The following is an 8008-nucleotide window of genomic DNA, read 5'->3' as shown; positions in this document are numbered from 1 at the left end:
ATTAGAATGTTTTGGATGCAGCCCCACTGTTGAATTTTGTTGTTGTGGATGTGCTTCTTAACTTGTTGTGGGTGGAGTTACACACAGGTGTGCAATTTTCAATAATTGGTCATAGGTTGCTCTGGGGAGCAGTTCATGTGCACCAAATGTAGCTATAAGCTGTATGTAGTTTTTCCTCTGTTTGCTGCCAGCATTTTCAATCTCATAGAGATGACAGCTTCAACAGGTTATGGGCCCATGAAGAAATTGGGAACCAATGGAACTGCTTATGTTTTGACAGATGAAAAGAACTATGAATTGTTGAAAAGTAGGTTTGTGGATCATTGGCGTCTGTTCAATTTAAAAAGTTCTACATTATTGGAGGAACAACCAGCTGTGGGCTCGGTACAAGTTGCAATCAAAACTGAAGAGTCCTCTGCACATATTAACTGTTTGATTCGGTGAACGGATCTTGTGAACCAGTCATTTTAATGTACTGATTCTAGAGTCTCAGTACACTCAAATGAACTGCTGTTCCCTTTACTATTAAAACACCCACAACAATTTTTTTGTTACCAGGGGCCTGTTTCAGAAAGGAGGTTAAGTGAAAACTCTGAGTATGTTAACCCTGAAATGAGGGAAACTCTGGGTTTTCTGTTTCAGAAAGGGAGGTAAGTTAAACCTGAGAAAGCAGAGTAAGTCAAGCCCGTTTCTTAAAGAGAGGTAACTTATACTCAGAGTCAGTTACCATGGCAATTTACTCTGTGAACCTAACCTGGTTGGGAGCAGGTTTTCTTCAGAAAACCCAGAGTTTATTTTGGTCTCCTCTCCTTTTTTAAAGAGGAAGTGGTGTTTAAACACCTCATCGATTCTTTGGGGACATATTAATTGTGCACATTTCAGTGACGCAGAGCGCATCAAAGGGAATGAAATGGCATGTCCATTTATGGATGATCCTGTTGACGAAGAGGCTGTATTACTTCGTAGGGAGTTACATTTACGTCGGGAAAGGATTTTGAGGCCCAGAGTGGATTTTTTGTAATATCCCTATCCTATCACAGCAATTTATATCGTGTTTTTCATTTGCTAAAAAAAAAAAGAAAACAAAAAAAAGATTTTAAAATAGTTTCAATACTTCCTAGAATTCACCTGTGACCATACACTGACCTCTAGCTTTAGTTTCAGAATGTGGATTTAAAGATCTGCCTTTTGGATCTGGTGGTCCAAGTATACAAGTTCTTTGCTGTTTTTTTCTATCTTTTTAATAAGAAGAAGTATATATAACTCCTTAACTGGCAACTGAAAATACATTAGATTAGAGTTACATCATGAATGTAGTCTAAAATTCAGAATGAAACGGTGGCATTTACTGTAAATCACTGAACTGTGTCCATCTGTGCACCAGAAGTTGATGGACCTTCCTCCTGCCGTTCTTCCATAACTCTAAGGGGTAGAGATAAGAATGACCATTTATAGATATAAACTTGGATTCTATAGGATACTCCACATATAAATGTGAATGTGTAGATTGTTTGATGTGTAGACATATAATATTAAAATTACCTCTGTAGGCCTGTCTGTGGCAGCAGAAACGGTTTCTTTATCCCCATCATCCTGTGAAGATGAGCATTTCATAGAGTACACTTTATAATACTATTTGTCATAATTGATGGTGTATGGAGTAGGCTACTGACAACTGTATGGGGTACTGTTGGGACAGGGGGCTCCAAGAGGCAGATATTACCATCCAAATCTGTTGGGACCAACAAAAAACCCAATCCAAAGTAATATAAATGGAAATATCACATTTAGTCTATATAAAAAAAACAACACTGTAGGTAGACCTCTTACATTTTATGAAGGCACTTAAATCTTCTGGAGTGACTGGCCATCTCTTCTGCATTTGTCAGGAGTGGTGGTGCAGGTCCTCCTCCTGTTTTATGAGCCTCTACCTTCTTTCTGTTGGCTGAGTAGAAGTCAAATGAGAATGAACATTTAGACCTATGTCAAAAATGCTGCTGCACTGCTAGACACTGAATGCCATTTAGTCATTTAATATGTCAAATGTTTGTAAAGCCAGGTAGCTACTCTACTCCTATGATGTGCTCAAGGCTTACCTGCTTGAAGTATGTTTTTATATTTCATTTTCAGCTGCTGCCATGTTCTTTTGATGCCTGCAGGATTGCACCTATCCATAAAAATTAAATTAGGTTTAATAAAATACTGTTCTTCCAGTTTCACCTCTGATATTATAACAGCTGGGTAAGTTACTTTAAAATAGTTCTTAATTACTAACTACAAATTTTATCTTCAACAAGTCTAATTAGATTAATGTAATAATTACTGTCACTAGAAAGTATTGGTCTACTTACTAATTTGTTTTACTTACTCATTAATTACTTTCTAAAACCCAAATCAACCTCAACCACTTGAACAATACAAGGAGAGACAAGAAACTGCACTTCTAACGCTTTCAAATAAACAATATTGAATTGCATGAATTAATCTTAAATTGACCAAAGTGTGTAACTAGAAGGAGGAAGTTAAATTATACCTTTTAAAATTTGATATCAAATCCACTACTGTTTTATAGTCTTTAATTTAATTACAGTATTTAGATGACTTAGTAACTTAATTCATTACACCCAACACTGTATAAAAGTAATTAAAATGTAAACTTACGCATTGACTCGAGCAGCTATTTTCACCCAAGCTAACTCTCTCTCCTTTGCCACTGCAGCCGTGTTTTTTTTTTTTTTTTTTATACGTGTTCAAATTCTGCATATGCTTGCATAAGCACATCCAGTTCTGCTGGTGAGAAATATGCAGACCTTTTTTTGTCTGACGCTGTTGCCATGGTGACTCGTAATATCTGCGCTCCATTGATAATGGCTTTTTATAGTTGTGGTGCACGCGCTTAACTCAGAGTCAGTCAACTCAGAGTTGATTGAACTAACTCATTTCAGCTGTTCTGAAACCCAAAACTCAAAGTTTCCCATCTCAGGCTAAGTCAACTCAGAGTTCAAGTTTTAACTCAAAGTTGGTTGAACCTCCTTATTGAAACAGGCCCCTGGTCACATACATTTGTTGTTTTTATGTTAAATAAAAAACTTCCTCATGGTTATATTCAACAACATTGAAAAATGTATTTAGTACCAAGTATTTTTCTTGATATTGATTTCAAATTTGACATTATGGCATAGATTCCAGTACTGATAGGCTTAAAATATTCTTGTATTGATCACAGCCTCTTCTTCTGCAGTATATAAAACAAAGCGAATTATTGAAATGGAAGCATGTACAATGGTGGATTGCATTAGCAGAACGTTGCTTAAGGAGGTCATACATGAAGAGTATAACTGATCTGTCAAGATTTAACTTTGAGATCATGACATGCTCATTTAATCCTGTTCATTAAGAAAAGTTTGTGGAGAAAAGAGTACTTTCATCTTCAAAGTTTAAATGTTGCATGCATCATGCAGCTGAATGAACATCGGACATCTATGTGTCATTGGGGCATCATGACGTTTTTTTGTCTAGCTCCATGACAACCTTGTTCCCAACTTGCTAGATGTTCCTTTTACCAACCTCCTATGCTAGTATCATAGGAAAATGTGAGTTGAAAACAGTACAAAATTATGGGCAAATTATACATACACAGAAGAACAAAGCATCTGGTGGGCGTAACAGACTGAGGAAAGGGGATGAGAAAGCACATGTGGTTGAAATGAGATAGCGCTCTACAAAATTTAGATATTAAAGCTTTAAAAATGGCTAGCAACAACACATGATGAAAAAGAAACAGACTTGAAACACTTGCCAATGTGCCTTCTGAAGAAATGCAACAGAAGAATAAGCACTAAATAGACATAAACAAATAAAATAATTTAAGTGAATGGATTCAGAAAAGGAAGTGAGAGTAAAAAAAAAAAAAAAAACGTGAAACAGCAAGGATAAGAGAATTGGAAAAAGAGGAAGAGGCTTGCAGTCACTAATCCCAACAGAAAACATTCTGATTAGATTTATCCTTTACCCAGAGGATTAGAAGGTTTGGTAAAACCTTCAACTCAGACATAAATCAATTTAGTCAGGGTGTAACATCCACAAGCACTACCCTGTATTTTCCATCCACACAGACTAATAATTAAAACTAAATATGTATGAAATAATCAAGTCCTGGTGTTATGTTTGTTTGTTTTTTGTAGTCACTAAGATTTGAGCCTTCAAAAGTCATGTAGCCCTCTTGCATTAATATAAAAATACAAACATTCTATCTAGCTATTTCTTTCTGCCAAGTCTTGCTTTCAGCAATAACTAAATAGGGATGTATGGATGGATGTTAAAATAAGACATAAGACCCTAAAAGATGCCCAGCAACAAATAACCAATTTAATCGCAGTGGTACATCTTTATATTTACGTTGTATTTCAAAACTTTTGAAACCTCCGACATGAGTGTGACAGGCTCAATGTGACTGCTCAACACCTTTGCCACAGCAATTTGAAATACGTTTTAGTGTAGATCTCCCCCACCATCTGCAAACGATCCATAGCTGACCTTAGCTAAGAGTTGGGATTTTCTCGTCAATAAGAAATAACCCAAGGCAATTCACCTTTCCCACAGCACAACTGGACCAATGGACAATTTGCTCTCTTTTTACAACAAATAAGGAGCAAAAACCTCACTTTTTACATCCTACTATGGCACATCAATAGGAGTTGGAGTATAGTCATAACTGTGCTTGGCAAGCAGAACCCAAAGTGAAGCACATGTCATGAGAGGCCATGCAGAGCAAGCTATCACTACAAAGACGACAAATGATCACACAACTGCCCTGCCCCCACATGTCCTGATGTCATGCTGTGTAAACACATGTGCATGTAATGCATTACACATGCAGTGGGGATGCTGGAGAAAATGAGGGAACACACATTTAACTACACTGGATTAGGAGTGTCATTTTATATGGAAGAAGAGTGAGTGAGTTGCCTTAAAACTTTCCTGTGAAAAATTAGCTGCCCGCCTTTTGGTTAAGGGACTAGTCGGAATTGGAAGGGCGAGCGGGGGGTGGGCACGGGGTGGAGTAAGGAAAATGGAGGCTTCAATGTCCAGGATAATAATGCTCAATTTGAGCTGGTCTCCAATCTTGATCAGTGCTCATTATTCCAGCATTCTTAAAACCCTGCCAATAGGAGTGCTTTTCCTTTAACTATCCAACTTTGTTAAATTTATGTTTGTTTTTTGACCAAGCTCTTCTCTCTTTCTTTGTAATTTCTGCCTTTAGCACCAACTGTGCATTGGTGAATTAGCATTGCAAGGACTCTCAGACTACCCATTCCTTTATCCTATATTCAACATCTGTAAATATATTGGTGTGCCTATGGTACAAAACAACAGTAACTTGCAAACGTACTCATCCCACTTGAACTTTTCCACACATTGTCAAAATCTAAATCTTTTATCATTTCATAAGAGTGGTTTCGAATTAAAAAAAAAGTCTGAAAGGTGTTGAGTGTATTTAAGTCCCTTGAATCCATACTTTGTAGAATGACCTTTGGCTGCAGTTACTACAGGTCTTTTGGTGTCTGCCTGTTTTAACGCATTAATGTGCTTTAATCTAAACTATTCTATTGTAGCTCTGGCTGTATATTTATTGTTGTTGTCTTGCTAGACAAGGGGTCCTCCAACCTTCAGGCGGAAGATGCAGGTCCGGTTGGCGATCTCCAGTGGTGGTGTCAGAGGGTGGACAGGCAGGTGAGCTCAGGCAGGAGGGCTTAAGCAGAGAAAGGATCCGAGGCTCCGTGAATTCCAGGAGGCAGGTTGGGAAGGTCTCAGACGAGTGTCCAGAGTTCTGTGGGTTTTGAGGAGTGGTCTCGGGCTTGGGATCCAGGGTTCTAGGAAGGAGGGAACAGAGAGAGGTGTTAGGTTCAGGTTTCATGAGGAAGTATTTACTAGGAAGAAGATTGGTCTGTACCACACAGAAGCGCTAACGAACTGACGCCCTCCTTCTTCTTCTTGATTTTATTGGCGGTTGGCAACAAACTTTAAGCAGCATTACCGCCACCTACTGGTATGGAGTGTGGTTCGAAATGGACTATCAACTTATATAAGTATTTGTATCTTCCTACTCCTACCTTTAATATATAATTTAACTAAATTAATTTCCTATTTATATATACCTACATACTCTCATCCATTTTTATATATATCTTTATAATCCACCCCCCTAGATCATGCACCCATTCACACACACACCTATTTTAATCATATTCTTTGAAATAATTTAGTTTTCTTTAAATATTTAATAATTATTTGTATATGTTTACTCCCCGAATTCTTCCTCAAAATATCTATCAAATGAATCTTTTCCTTAATACATTCAAACTCTCTTTTCATACACCTTCTTTCTCTTTCATACTTATGGCATTCTAACATAACATGTTCTATCGTTTCATATCTGTCACAATAATCACATTTTCCATTATTATGCTTTTGTATTTTAAAAAGTGTATAATTAAGACCTGTATGCCCTAATCTTAATCTTGTTATCACCCTTCCTTCCTTTCTATCTCTTCTTTCATTTCTTTTCTCTCCTACTATCTTCTGTATTTTACAAAACCATCTTCCTGTTTTTTCTTCATCCCACCTTTTTTGCCATTTTTCCATCAGTTTTTCTTTAACCATACTCTTTCCCTCATATTTACTTGTTTTAACTTTAAAACTAATATTATTATGAATTGCCCTTTTTGCCATATTATCTGCCCTCATTTCCTTCTACCCCTATATGCGCTGGAATCCATACAAATACAACTACCAGCCCCATATTCTGTATTCTATACAATGTATAAAATATTTCTGATAATATATCCATCCTACTATCTGATTGAAAAATTTTTAAACTTAATAATGCTGAACTTGAATCTGAACATATCACTGTTTTTAATGGTTTTATTTCTTCCACCCATTGCAAGGCTAACAATATTGCCAACATTTCTCCTGTGTATCTGACGCCCTCCTCCTGGTTCCAGCTCCTTATGAAGGGCGGCAATCAGCTCAGATGTAATGCACCTGCCCGTCCAGCCCTGCTGAGGAGAGAGAGAAGGAAAACCAGACCTGCACCTAGACATCAGAGTATGACAATAACTGACCGAAACCCTATCCCTCCTAAAGGAAAAGCCAACCCACAGCATGATGCTATTGTACCACCAGCAATTTTAATGTTTGTGTTTTATCTTGATAGGCAAAGTTCGGTTGGTTTGCTGTTATGCCACTCAATTTTGAAATTTGAAAGATTATTTAACAACCAACTTGTTTTAAATTTTCCTAACCGGTGTCCCGTTTTCAGTAGTCTTAATCCAGAGTCATATGTCTTAGACAAGATTTGCAATACACATTTAAGGGGCCGCAAGCTGCATGCTGTAAAGTGGGATTTCTGATTACAAAACCACAGGATGCAGGATTTCAGAGAAAAACAAAATACAGTGCAACTTCTAAATATAAACACATCTGAATTGTGTCACGATTTGACTGATGAACCCGAATTCAGCCACACACTGAGCTAGTTTTATAATAGTTTTATTGATGAGAGGATGAGTAGTGGAGTAGTAGTAGTAGTAGAGTCTCAACTGAGCAGGAGGTTGTGAATGGAGCTAGAGGACTGGTGAGGGTCCAGAGGCACAGCAGAGAGAGAGAGCTCTTGAAACACAGGGGTAGCAGGAGATCCAACAACAAACCAGAGGCTTACTTGGAGCACAGTGGTAGCAGGAGATCCAGCCATTAAGCAGGGAGCGAACTTGGAGCACTAGGGCAGCAGGAAATCCAGCAGAGAGCAACAGGCTGACAGACATGCCGTGAGTGGAGACTGATGACGAACCGGCAGGGAAGAGAAGATTGAGGGAAGCTTTTGTAGGGAAGCTGGCAGGTGGAGTGAGTTTTGACTGATTAGTGCCTAACAGGTGTGACTGATTGCTGAGGGAGTGGAGGGTGAGCTGAGTGAGAGGATGAGGTACGGGAAAATAACAGGAAAACA

General features: G+C 38.0%; 1 long non-coding RNA gene across 1 annotated transcript; it reads right to left on the bottom strand.

Annotated features, from left to right (window-relative positions):
* Nucleotides 1–1836: 1836 nt before the first annotated feature.
* LOC118561245 lies at nt 1837–5991 on the bottom strand. The gene is made up of 3 exons (XR_004929870.1): nt 5954–5991; nt 5668–5873; nt 1837–1945 (listed from the first exon to the last, which is right to left on the bottom strand). It is a non-coding gene; the product is annotated as an uncharacterized LOC118561245 (long non-coding RNA).
* Nucleotides 5992–8008: the final 2017 nt, after the last annotated feature.

This window comes from Fundulus heteroclitus, unplaced genomic scaffold (genome assembly GCF_011125445.2).
Source record: "Fundulus heteroclitus isolate FHET01 unplaced genomic scaffold, MU-UCD_Fhet_4.1 scaffold_588, whole genome shotgun sequence".
NCBI classification, from domain to species: Eukaryota; Metazoa; Chordata; class Actinopteri; order Cyprinodontiformes; family Fundulidae; genus Fundulus; species Fundulus heteroclitus.
This window is presented reverse-complemented; position numbering and strand designations above follow the sequence as displayed.